Source organism: Ambystoma mexicanum, chromosome 8 (genome assembly GCF_040938575.1).
Source record: "Ambystoma mexicanum isolate Mex_15411 chromosome 8, UKY_AmexF1_1, whole genome shotgun sequence".
NCBI classification, from domain to species: Eukaryota; Metazoa; Chordata; class Amphibia; order Caudata; family Ambystomatidae; genus Ambystoma; species Ambystoma mexicanum.
Genome location: NC_090929.1, coordinates 1,418,389,863 through 1,418,403,481, shown reverse-complemented (window position 1 = coordinate 1,418,403,481; position 13,619 = coordinate 1,418,389,863). Strand labels below are relative to the sequence as shown.

The 13,619-nt window shown below is 47.7% G+C and overlaps 1 protein-coding gene across 1 annotated transcript in view; it reads left to right on the top strand.

The window, feature by feature from the left end:
- The first annotated feature begins 12,871 nt into the window (after positions 1–12,871).
- Positions 12,872–13,619, top strand: part of ZFYVE27 (zinc finger FYVE-type containing 27) — a 570,694-nt gene continuing 569,946 nt past the window's right edge. Inside the window, exon 1 of the mRNA XM_069611556.1 lies at positions 12,872–12,988. The gene's annotated coding sequence lies outside the window, so the exon portion shown is untranslated. The remainder of the gene's footprint in view (positions 12,989–13,619) is intronic.

Here is a 13,619-nt window from a genome sequence, read left to right as displayed (position 1 = left end):
CCGCACTGTCAAGTTGTACGTTTCCCAGTCCATCTGTAACACTCGGTTGAAGACCCAGCATGATTCACAATACCACTGTTATAACAGAGTTTCAGTTTAATTCTGTGGTAAGTGAACAATGTCGAATATTGGGACTCCTGATGTTTGGGAATTGAAAAGAAAACTTTTTTAAAATCAATCACTGTTAAATATTTAGCTTTCGATGGAATGTTACGATGGAATCCAACACACAAGCTGATAAATCTGGCCACTCTTGGTGCTTTCCCACCCAATACTCATGCACCCGAAGCTGTTGTTACATAATATTGTGGCTGGGTTTGGCACTAAGGATAGCTCTGCATCTACAATATTTTCCAGGGGTGTAAATCTTGTATGAATCTCCATGACTCCCTGTCCCTTTTCTCACTGGGTACACAGCGATGTTGCATGTTGACTCTGAAGGCACTAATATTCCCTGTCACACTAAGGCAGCAATTGTTTCATAGATACCCATGTCAGCTTCCTTTGACATTCGATTCTGTCTTACTCATGGCAAAATAGCTCCTTTCTTCAGTTTCATTTTTACTGCCCCGACTCCTTTTAACAGCCCAACATCGTATGGACTGCTGGTCCATAGTGAGCTTGGTGCATATGCCAAATCTTTCTGTGAAAAGGAGGGGACCTTCTTCACTAATGTCATTCTCTGAGTAATCTCCCTGTTCACTAATCACAACTGATATGTAAGACAGATGTCGAACATTATTTTGTCATCTGAGTCTTCAACTTTTAACAACTTTTCATCTGTCAAATCAGTCAACATGTGTGCCTCATCAAGCACTATCACTGTGTGCCAATTTACTTCATTGTCATCTGTCCCTTGCAAAATCACTCTGTCTTCCCTTACTATTGCTGCCTCTAACTCATACACAATTATTTGCCGTTCCTCCACATCCGTGGGTACTTCTGGGTGAAATATGAACTCTGCGGGTAACCCCAATATTTTGTCCTGCACTCTTGGGAGCTGTGCTAGCAATATGTGTACTACATAGAAGAACACTTCCGAGATGAGTGGAACCCCCCCCTCTGTGCTTTCTGACCATAAAATGCTGTTATGAATTTGGGTGCATTTACATAATGGATCCCTGGGGTGGAACATATTATCCTGTGTTCAGTAAATTATATGGTCATGTATAAATTACTCAAGTCTCTCTCCAATATATTCACTGGTGCATTATGGTAATATAACAATGGCATGACTAAGTCGTGTTCTCGTAATGGGTAAGCTGTCTGCAAAAGTAACCTTTGGCGTCACCCCAGAGAAACCCTGTGCATTCTTGGATATACCGACATCTGAAACATTCCTTCTTTAACACAAGACTGTGCAGCTCCCGTATCTACTGTGAAGAAAAATGTTTTGACACCTATGGTCACTCCAACTCATGGTTCCTCTGGTGGGTCTGATGTAACAAATAGGATAGAACACATCAAGTCTGTCTGTGGACTGCCCTATTGCAGGTACATATCCAGCCTTGTGCCTGTAAAGGTATTCCCTCCCACTACTGTCACACCCCCTACCTAAGTGTAGATGCCTGTGGCAATATGTTTGCTGTCCATGATGTCCCTGCGTTTTGATGTGTAGATGCTTGTGTCTGCAGTGGTGCTTGCTGTGTTTGCCATTCCCTGCGGTGTTTGTTGTATTTGTGGCACTTGTGCCAGACGCGGTGTGTGATCTTGGGCATAATACGCTGGTGACTCTGAACTATATGGTGGGAGATATGCTGCCCCCCTCTTGTGTCTGCCTGCTGTCAGTTCTGTTGCATTCCTAGCTCAACCAATAAGGACCTAGCAGCCCTCCCTTTGTGCCGTCTAGTTGACCATGCCTCCCTAACGTTCCTAATCCCATTGACCATGACCCAAGACAGGACCTCACCATATTTGTATGCTGCGACCAGGCAAGCCCACCTCCACCTGACCACCACTCCCCATGCTCTAAGACCAGGAGAAGTCTCTCTGCATATATCAACCTGGAAAATAGAAGTCAACAACACCCACAACCAAGCATACTCACTACCTCTCGTAAGGAAGCATAGCGCAAGAATTCCAGGAGATGCCAACCTCTATCATACGAACCGATCCGTGGACCCTAGGCACCACCACACTCTCAGAGAAAAATAGTTCCTCAGACAGCCAAATGTGATTAGACCCACTCCTGTCAAACTTTACCCATCCAGAAACTAATGTGCAAAGCCACCCTTTCAGGCTCCCTGCCAGCAAACCACTTCTGGCCAGATTTCATGCCAACCCATGTCAAGCTCTACCCACCTGGGTATCAACTCACAGAGCCGCCACTGCAGAGTCTCATGGCACTTAGGGTTTAACATTATGGTTAGGTCATACCATACCACCTATCAGTCACACAAAATGGTATATGATCAAATGAGGCAACCCTGGCAATAGCGACTAGGCTTGGCTGGAATCTCCAGAGAATCATGCAATAATCACAAACCTGTCAGGAACTACCCAGCCTCCCACCATAAACCATTACCAGGGACCCAGAAAATGGGCCCTCTGACACTGACAACAGAGCCTCTGGAAAAGACCGTCCTGCCGGCCTATCACAACTTAATCCGTACCAGCCTCAATCCACTACCGCAAATGACTAGGAGAGACATGGTCTGCTCTTCGAGCTCCGAAACTAACCAGAATGGGGTCCTCCTACAAGTAATCACAGACAGTCATTCCTACTAACATGCTGGCTCTCTACTTTACACCAACAAACAATAGAACACAACTATACCACCTGATCAATTTCTGTCTAGCTGCAAACATACCTACACTACTCCTTGAAAACCCCAACAGTCTGTTAGAACGCAGTTATACCCAACATTAAAAAAAATCAGCCTAGCTGCACACAAACTCTAACACAGGCCCCACGGGAGCCAGAATGAGATTCAGAGACCACCTACATTGCTGCACACATTACACTCATCTCTCACAACCACTGCAGCGCACTTAGCATTAGAATTGCACAAACCATCTGGCTGCACACATACCAAGTGCACAAAAGAATTCTATGCTACCCGACTCTCTTCACTGACCTGGACTATGGTCCCCAAAGGCTTTCAACCCTCAGCGCTTTGAGATCATACCAACGGTATATAAGTAGGGTGTCCGGTTTTCGGGGATAACCGGAAAGTGCCTGATATGTGACCCCCGTTAAAATTTAAAAATTCTCGGGGTTATCCGATAAACCCCGTATTTCATAGTGCTGGGAGCGGGATTCGAAACCATGGTGTCTTGTTTCCAAGACACACACGTTGCCAGTGAGCTATCCTAGCAGCTCTGTTAAAGCATTGCCTATTGGAACTGACATTGCTACTGACGCTGCAATGATCATTTTTTATTATCCCATATTGCCACCTTGTGGCCAAATGCCGATTTGACTGCCTGGTCATAAGGACCTCACATTGCAAACTTTGGGCTGGTTTTTGAAGCAAGTCGCGTGTTTTTTTCATAGGTCGCTTGTCGAGGGTTTTGTCCACTTATCGTGTGTTTTAGTCGCTTATTGTTGTGCTTATTTCTTCATAAGGACAACAATAAGAACACTACAGTTCTCCCTGCACCTAAGATCAGCCCCTCCCATTACAATGCCAGCACCAAACTGCTAATGATGGGCCATTAGTCACTGAATGGTTTCGTGCTGTTATTGTAATGGTAGGGGAGGTGTGCCGGTGCATGGGGAGTGGGCCTGCATTCTAGGCACCTTTACCTCTCTGCAGGTGTGCAACTGTCCTCAGTTAACACTCTGTGACTCATTCATACCAGCATCAGTTTGCCCGCGTAAAAAGTGCTTAAAAACACCCCAGTGTCACTAACAGAGAAGAGAGCACTGACAGCAGCCACTTGCCACTCGTCTGCCGTCTCCAGTGAGCCTGAGCCAGCTTCTTCTTTGTTTTGCTCCTGCCCGGCATCACCGTCAGTCCCCAGAGGATCCAGCCTGCAGCCTGCCCGGGAGTCGCGACACGCCCCCCTCCGCCCCATTCGTAATCTTCAGTAAGGTAAGTGAGTCATGTGTGTTCCGCTTTTTACCACTTTGTGCCCCGAGCTCCCCAGCCCCCTTCCATGCTTTTTTCCTCAAAGTGCCCCCATGTGCCCCGAGCTACCCAGCCCCCTTCCATGCATTTTTCCACCAAAAGTGCCCCCAGGCCCCCGTGTGCCCCGAGCTCCCCACCCCCCTTCCATGCGTTTTTCCTCAAAGTGCCCCCAGGCCCCCATGTGCCCCGAGCTCCCCAACCCCCTTCCATGCGTTTTTCCATCAAAAGTGCCCCCAGGCCCCCGTGTGCCCCGAGCTCCCCACCCCCCTTCCATGCGTTTTTCCTTAAAGTGCCCCCAGGCTCCCATGTGCCCCGAGCTCCCCAGCCCCCTCCCATGCGTTTTTCCACCAAAAGTGCCCCCAGGCCCCCGTGTGCCCCGAGCTCCCCACCCCCCTTCCATGTGTTCTAATGCTAAAAGTGCCCCCAGTCCCCCATGTGCCCCGAGCTCCCCACCCCCCCTTCCATGCGTTTTTCCTCAAAGTGCCCCCAGGCCGCCATGTGCCCCGAGCTCCCCAGCCCCCTCCCATGCGTTTTTCCACCAAAAGTGCCCCTAGGCCCCCGTGTGCCCCGAGCTCCCCACCCCCCTTCCATGCGTTTTTCCTCAAAGTGCCCCCAGGCCCCATGTGCCCCGAGCTCCCCAGCCCCCTTCCATGCGTTTTTCCACCAAAAGTGCCCCCAGGCCCCCGTGTGCCCCGAGCTTCCCACCCCCCTTCCATGCGTTTTTCCTCAAAGTGCCCCCAGGCCCCCATGTGCCCCGAGCTCCCCAGCCCCCTCCCATGCGTTTTTCCACCAAAAGTGCCCCCAGGCCCCCCGTGTGCCCCGAGCTCCCCACCCCCCTTCCATGCGTTCTAATGCTAAAAGTGCCCCCAGGCCCCCGTGTGCCCCGAGCTCCCCACCCCCCCTTCCATGGGTTCTAATGCTAAAAGTGCCCCCAGCCCCCCTTGTGCCCCGAGCTCCCCAGCCCCCTTCCATGCGTTTTTCCACCAAAAGTGCCCCCAGGCCCCCCGTGTGCCCCGAGCTCCCCACCCCCCTTCCATGCGTTCTAATGCTAAAAGTGCCCCCAGGCCCCCGTGTGCCCCGAGCTCCCCACCCCCCTTCCATGGGTTCTAATGCTAAAAGTGCCCCCAGCCCCCCTTGTGCCCCGAGCTCCCCAGCCCCCTTCCATGCGTTTTTCCTCAAAGTGCCCCCAGGCCCCCATGTGCCCCGAGCTCCCCAGCCCCCTCCCATGCGTTTTTCCACCAAAAGTGCCCCCAGGCCCCGATGTGCCCCGAGCTCCCCAGCCCCCTCCCATGCATTTTTCCACCAAAAGTGCCCCCAGGCCCCCATGTGCCCCATGTGCCCCGAGCTCCCCAGCCCCCTTCCATGCGTTTTTCCACCAAAAGTGCCCCCAGGCCCCTGTGTGCCCCGAGCTCCCCACCCCCCTTCCATGCGTTCTAATGCTAAAAGTGCCCCCAGGCCCCCGTGTGCCCCGAGCTCCCCAGCCCCGCTTTCAGATCGGGGGCGAGGGGGGCACACCACGACCTATGCAAGCTGCGTGTAGCAGGCGAGGGTCGTCACCTGGAAAACTGCGGCAGGTTATCTAAATACTCTTAATATAGCGCCCTTTCTGCCATTTACCTGGCCTCTTGGCACTTTGGACCCTCTGAGACCAAACAAAAAAAAGGATGGGGATGCGGATGGGTTAGTGAGAGCAGACCAAATGTTTGCGATGTGATTGGCAGGGCGGTATCATAACAAAACATCCAATCACATTACTGCAATTCCCAGAACATGTTTTTTTTTTTTACTCGCATTTTTGCGAAAATATAGATTTTGAGGGGGGCGGGTGTGGATTGGGATCGTCATTTTCGATGTTTCGAGGTAAGGCAGGCAGGGAGTTGCCACTGCCGGCTCATGACTGCGCATCGTGTGTTCAAGTTTTCGCTGAGTGATGGCGAGAGCCAGGTGCCTGCATGCGAGTTAGTGCAGGTGGTCTTTTGAGCTGTTAGGAGTTGGGGTATTTATTGGGGGCGGGGGGTGCAGCTGGGGAGCGAGTGCTTGGTTTGTGTGTTGCATGGAGTGTGGCTGGCAGGTGATGCTGGTTGTGCAGAGTTGCATGTGTGTCGGTTAGATGAACAAGTTGAGAAGTACAGTTCAGCCACTGAATAAAGTTGTTTAACTTTCGGCATAGGTCACCGAAAGGTCACCAGGCAACACTTTTGGGCCAGTGGTCCTTTCCAGACAAAACAGCAACACATCATCATAGCATAGCATGACATAGCAGATAACAGCGCTGCATCTCCTACTCACTGCCTCTTGGCACTGACAGCTGACAGGTAGTCATGTGTCGGTAGTGGGTCTTCATACAGGGCAGGACCAGTTAAGGGGGTGTATTGTGAGGGCTCAGAAAGTTTGCCCAGCCATGTTCATTTGACCAAGCACTTTCTGTTGTGTTGTGATATCCTTCACTGTTATCTACATTACTGCATGGCAGCTCTTCTCTAGCCATAAAATACAGCAGCCAAATAGGGAACATTAGTGGTGTCACGTGTCATCACTACGTGACATTATGTAGGTAGCTGAGGTCTTTTTAATTCATTGTATTTAATTATTTATAGAAATCACAGGGAAAGCAATACACTTTTGGTGCAAAAACACCTGCAAAAATTAAGAGCGCAGGGCATGGGGTGAGAGAATGTGACTTGAAGACCACATGTTGCAGGGGAAGGTCCTGAGACTGAATCAGAAGGACACAGTTAATGTCATGCTTCTGCTATGTGTAAGTAGTCTCCTCTTTTAATTGTTCCAATAGGCTTCTCTGACATCGAGCAATGCCCCGCAAAAGCAAGACCGCTGAGGATTACGCCCGGGAACACAAAGATTTTACAGTAGAGGAAAACAACGGAAAACAATTGTTAATTTGCAAGGCTTGCAGAGTAACAATTGTATTAGTCAAAGGAAACACTTCAAGCCGAATCGCTGAGCACGTTTCTTCAAAGACCCACTTAAGGTTGAAAGATCAGCCAAAATTTGAGAGTGGTCTGTGCCAAATGTCCCTTACAGAGACACTGACGCGTTTTAAAAGAAAACGGGATGAGGAAAAAGATGTGGCACATGAATTTGTGCGTGCCTTAGTGCAGGCAGGAACCAGCTTGCACCAGGCAGATGGCCCGATTGGTAATCTTTTCCGCAGACGGGCCCCAGCAGCCACAACATTACCCCGATCCACTCAAATGTATGAGAAATATCTACCGGAGGTTTTTATGACAGACATTGGCCACATCAGAGAGTTAGTCCAAGGCGACGTAAACATTTCAATCACTGTCGATGAAACGCCCGAGATGCATGGTGATCCAGCAGTGGCAGTCCTCTTCACATTTTGTGACCCAAAAAGTGGATGGGCGCGCCGTACTATCATGGCAGATTTAGAGGTGGTTGAAACTTGCAATGCAGTTTCAGTAGCGGCATTACTCCAGAAAGTCCTCAGCAAGTTTGGGAAGGACTGGAGAGATGGAGTGTGCGTTTGTAGTGATTCGGCAAGTTATATGAAAAAGTTATATGATGATCTGTCCAAGGGCAATGCCGATTTCAAGGCATTCCCCATGCAAGACCCCTACCACTTACTTGATGGAGTTTTAAAAGCAGCCTTAAAGTCCTCAGATTTGGTTAGGGGTATAGTTGACTTTGTGGTCCATTCTGGTGCTCTATTTAGATATGGACGTGAACTCAAACGCAAATGCCTATCATTTTCCACTTTGTATGGAATGAAATGAAAGGTTATCCCAACTGTCTCCTTTAGTCGGTGGTTCTCTGTATTAGAGGCAGTGAATGCCATACTATTGATGTGGCGACCTTTTACCGATTTCCTCCTTAGTGATGATGCCTCAGGCAAGAAATGTGAGGATCTGAGGGCGCACATTGATACTGAGGTGAATAAAAGTACAGTCTACTGTGTTCTCCGATTTTTGCAGGAGAACATGACCGCTGTCATTGATATAATGAAGAGGCTGGAATCCGAAAACACATACGTTTACCAAGTGTACAATGTCATTGGTGTGGAGGTCAAACTCTTATTTGAAAGAAAGTTGGGTGACACTTTCAGTGACTTTGGTTCAGTAACATGTGCACTTTTGGAATGTCTGCCACTTGGAAAACAAAGGACTGTTGAGGAAAATTTTTGGATATTCTACGCAACAATGCATGTAAAATGGCAAGCAATGCTGTGTCGAAACATTCCATCAGCCACCATGTCATTCGAAGTGAGTGAAGCCTCTTTGTGGTATGCCGTGCAAGTACTAGATCCCTTCCGCAAAAAAGAATTTAGTCAAAACTTTGAAAAATATGCATTTTTAACCATTTTAAAGCCACTGAGACTGTGTGCAGCCAGTTTAACGCCTATTTGCAGAGCCTGTGCCTGAGAATCTGCAGCTTCGGGTGCATGAGTATTGGGTGGGAAAGCACCAAGAGTGGCCAGATTTATTAGCTTGTGTGTTGGATATTTTGGCCCTGCCCGTGTCCAGTGCCAATGTGGAAAGGTCGTTTTCCCAAATAAAAGTCTTTATGGGAAGAAAAGAAAGGGCACGGATGGGCAAAGAGTCCTTGAAGAAATATTGTATGATTTATTACAATCATTTTGACTTGTAGGAATGCAATATTACTTGATTGACATGAAATTGCTTAGAACATCTTGCACTGAGAGATTACCCTACATATGCACGCAACGAAGCAATAAAAGAACATTTTTGTGTGTACACCTGAAAAAACAGTTGTCCGCGATTTTTTGAAAGGGGCAAACGGGAAAACACTGATAAACACAGATTCCCAAAGTTTTTGAACACTGGAAAAACACCCCCGGAAGTAAAAAAAAAATAAACCCCTAAAACAGGAAACCCTATATATAAGGCATCTACAAATGCACAGTAACATAACATTCCTCCCCTGCCTATGCATTGACATGAGTTGGAAACCCAAATCCTTTACCCCTAGGTGCGCCTCTTCTTCTCTGTGGCTAATAATTACATTCTCCCCTCCCTGCAACATGTCCAATAGGCCCTGGCTGCATATGCCGTACTTCCTTCACTGCATTATTTTCTCTCATGTTTGTTAACATGGCCCCTGCCATCATCAGTATCGATCATTTCTTTTGCACTAGCTTCACTACTTCTTCTATTGTTCTTTCCTCTAATTTTTTTCTGTTTCTATTGTTTCAATCTGCAGTTAGGTACAAAACATTTTTGAATTAGCCAATCCGACGCCGGCTAGGCGCAAGCCGTCCCACCGCCCAAAGGACCACGACCAAAGGACTGTCTCCTGTCCTGTGCCTGTCCGTTAACGTACAGACCGTCGGCCAGCACCCCTGGTCAAATTGCTGTGAGTACACCGCATCGATTCCACCCTTCGAACAGACGGCATACATGATTGCTATACATTCCCCCTCATGCCTCGCTCTAACTCCCTTGGCACTTCCTCGGCTCTTGTCCATGTCACCATATGCTTTTATTCGCAGTCTGGGCATATTACTTGTGCTAGTGGCCATTGCTGTTAAAGTACTAGAGACTGCGCATCACGTGCACTTCACTACTCCTCCCTGAACTTGAACCTTAAGTCTCTTGCTAACAGGACTCCTTCCAATCCCTACCTCAATGCACCAGCCCTCTGGCTACAACACTTTGCGTCCAAACCCACGCCTAATCAACCGTCCCCTACGCAAGTTAGAAATCTGAGGCTTGGCTCATGACACTGCCATGCAACCACCAACCAGAACACAAGTTCAAATAATAAAGTCTCCTTTGCCAATCGGCCCGCTTCCGTCTATGTTAGAATCCAGAGACTAGGTACCCGATACTTATCCATTTGTAACACCGTCGCTGTTGCCAACAGCCTTCTGCCTACATACTTAGCTTCTCCATTTCATACTACCATCCAGACTACACTTACACACGCAAGCCAACCTTGTGACACCCAGGCCAGAAACCTTAGATTAGCACCTAGACTCCATTTGGCCCATCGGCAGCACTACAACTCTCACAACTACTCCCCAACACCGAATTTCCTCCCAGCCACTGTGCTGCCTACCAAAATAACTGCTCAAGCCCCCCTGGCTAACAGCACAACCAACACCATGGACTTTAAGGTCAAAGGGGCACTCATTAACGCTCAATCCCTCCCCGCCCATTCCTTAGAGATCGCTGATCTTAACTGAACATTTAGACTTCCTTGCCATCACGGAGACGTGGTTGCATGCGGCAGCGGGCCCTGCCCTGTCACTTGCAATCCCTGACAATTACTCCATCATCAGGAGTGATAGGGACTCTAACCAAAAAAAGGGCGGAGGATTAGCCTTTATCTTCAAGAGTTCACTTGAACTCAGAACTATCCCTAACCTCCAGATCCCATCTGCTGAGCTACTCTATTAAATTACCAATCTCTCCCAACCAAACCGCCACAATGTACCTCATCTATAGACCACCAGGTCCCACCTCCACATTCACGGAGGACATCTCTTCCATCCTTGCCACTAATACCAAACCTAACTCACAAATCCTTCCACTCGGCGATCTCAATCTAGGGTACCAGGATGTAAACGACCCAAACGCCCTTGACCTAGCAAGTATGTTAACCAACTTTGGACTTACTCAACACATCAAAGAGCCTACCCATAATAAAGGTCGCCCCCTTGATTGGGTTGCTGACCTGAACTGCTCGCTCAATTTGATCTCTGTGACCCCTTGCTTCTGGTCAGATCATCACAAAATGATCTTCTCTATTAATTCCAACCCTCAAACATCTAAACCTAACCTCGCTCCTCCCATCCACACTCGTAATAAGGATATCACAATGGAGAAAATGCTACTGCTGATCCTCCCTCTGCTTAACACCACATCTACATCTTGCTCGGACCCCACAGTCCTAGTAGATACTTATAATCATGCCGTGTTGAAAGCCCTCAAGACCATTGCGCCAATAAAACTGTGCAAACAAAAACCCCCGCCTCCACCTCAATACCTGGTTCACTCATCTTAGAGACCTTCGCAAAGGGAAAAGAAAGGCTGAGGCACATTGGAAAAGTACACCGTCACCATTCAACAAAAATAAACTCACTATGGCCTCCTCTATTTATAAAGAAGCTCTCCTGGATTCCAAAAAAGATGCGTACAATAATCGTATACTGCTAGCACAATCCAACACAAAGGAACTCTTTAAAATCCTCAAGGAATTAAGAGTCGCCTGTAGCCCCTTTGGACACCTGTACTCCTGATACTGCCTGGTGTACCAATATCCAAAAGGCACTCCTAGACAAAATCTCTACGCTGCAGGCTAAAATTAACGCCAAAAGAAGTAACCTCTCAGACCTTCCAACTTACTCCCCATCTCACAACCTCCCCACGCCTAAACAACCCTTCAAACCTTTCAGCTTCACGCCTCTTGCCATTTGGGAAGTTGAAAATATTATTAAGAAGCTCAAACCTTCAAACTGTCAAGGTGACGCATGCCCTGCTCCCATCATTAAGGAGGCAGCGCATGATCTTGCTCCCTTTATCACAACTTTCATTATGTATAAATTTATAAATTTCTTTATAAATGCCTCATTTAAATCTGGTATTGTCCCAGATAACATCAAGGACACGTGGGTCATCCCACTAATCAAAAAACCTACGCTTGACCCGACTAACCCAGCTAACTACAGGCCTATCACCACAGTGCCTTGCCTACTAAAAATTCTGGACAGGGCGGCAAATCCAGGATTACCTCCAAACAAACAAACTATTGGGCCTAAGACAATCAGGATTCCGCCCTAGACACAGGACGGAGACCACCCTGATTGACTTAAAAACAAAAATTGAGGATCTTAAAGACAAGGGCAAGATGTCACTCTGTGGTATCCTGGTATGATTGTAGTGACTGCTTTAGTGTATGCAGGGGCCTCATAGAATGATGAGGTGGAGCTTGGAGTGTGGGAGGCCTGGGGATTCCAGAGAGTGTCGGTTGGGACTTGGAGGAAGACTGGGAACCAGGGCAGAGGCGTGTTACTTACTCTCCTACCTTTCATGAACTATACATATGTAACTAAGAAGAATAAAGCCTGTTCCTTTTACACTTACCTGAGTCAGCCTGGTTCCTGCTCGATGTCATTCCTGACTCAGATACATCATTTGGCGACGAGGATTATGAACCTGGAGTATGGTATGGAGAGTGAAGGAGTGGAGTACTGAAGAGGAGAATCCTGATGCCCATGTACCTGTCTTGACATCGGAAGATGAAGTAATCCTGGCAATAGCTGTGGCATCAGGCATTGGTAACCCATCCATGAAGACCTTGGCATGAGGATGGGTACTGGAGTAGCTGAGGGAGATTGGCAGCGGGAGTTTTGCCATTTTGCCAGGAGGCCATGGAGCAGCCTGTTGTATGGCATCTAACAGGACTGATTTGCAGTTGCAGATTGCCATTGAGGAGGGCCGGCGATTTTACAGTGGATCCGAGCACCGTAACGCTTTTAGTGAGCGAGGGCTCATGGGACCTGTAGTCCGTGGAGGACTACACTACAGTTTGAGTTACTGGGGAAAAAAAAAAAAATAATAAAATTTGCCACTTTTGGGCACATTTTCGGAAGGTCCCTGGGGGCCGTGGGTGGCGCTCGCCCATTTGTGCCCCCTGCGTTCCAGCCGTGCCGTTGGCTGGAACGCATGAGAAATGCCTGCACCATCCGTTTTCTATATTTGGAGCCCCGCAGCTGCGTCGTACTAATACTTGTAGAAGCTGCATTTGAAGAAAGGCCCCAAAGATGTGGGCCAACGTGATGACGTGCATTCAGGAAGCAGGAGATCCCCATTGGAGTTGCGAGGAGAGGAGTTTGTTTATATTTTGAGACAAGCCCATGTAAAGGGCTGTTGTTATTGGAATGTACTGAAATTACACGCCGGAGCCTCAAGGAAAATGTAAGGTGGAAGGGGAAATTCATTTATTCACACACTGAGTTCAGTTAATGGGCATTTTGTGACTATGGAGTTATGCTGGCAAGGGACTGTATTTTACATTTTGTGGCGTGATGAAAAAAAAAAAAAACTCTTGGTACTTTTAATCAAGATGCGCGAAGTCTTTCAAAGACTATTGGAGTTGTTTTACAATCCAGCATCCTTTTGAAGTGAAGAGACTAATGACCGTATGGAAATGTTTTGAAAATTAATGCTAACATGGAGATGAATGCCACGAGGTTGCACGAGTTCTTGTGTGCAGTGTTACTCCATAGTGGAAGCGGTAGATGTGAAATGCAGCATTTCAAATTAAATGTTAACATGTTTGTTTTCAGGATTAAATGCTGCGGTGTAACAAATGCTTGGACTAATGCATTTTAAAGTTTGAAGTTGATGCCGTATTACAAGGTCATGTTTTTAGGAGGACATTTATATTTAATGCTGCAGTGGTAACTAATGTCTCTAGAATAATGATGCATCTTAAGGTTTGAAATGTATGCCATATTATGGGTTCATGAGGTGAAATTAACTAATAGGGGAGTGAATGATAGTCGGGGTGCAGCGTGTGTTGTAGTTGAAAATGAGTGATAAATGC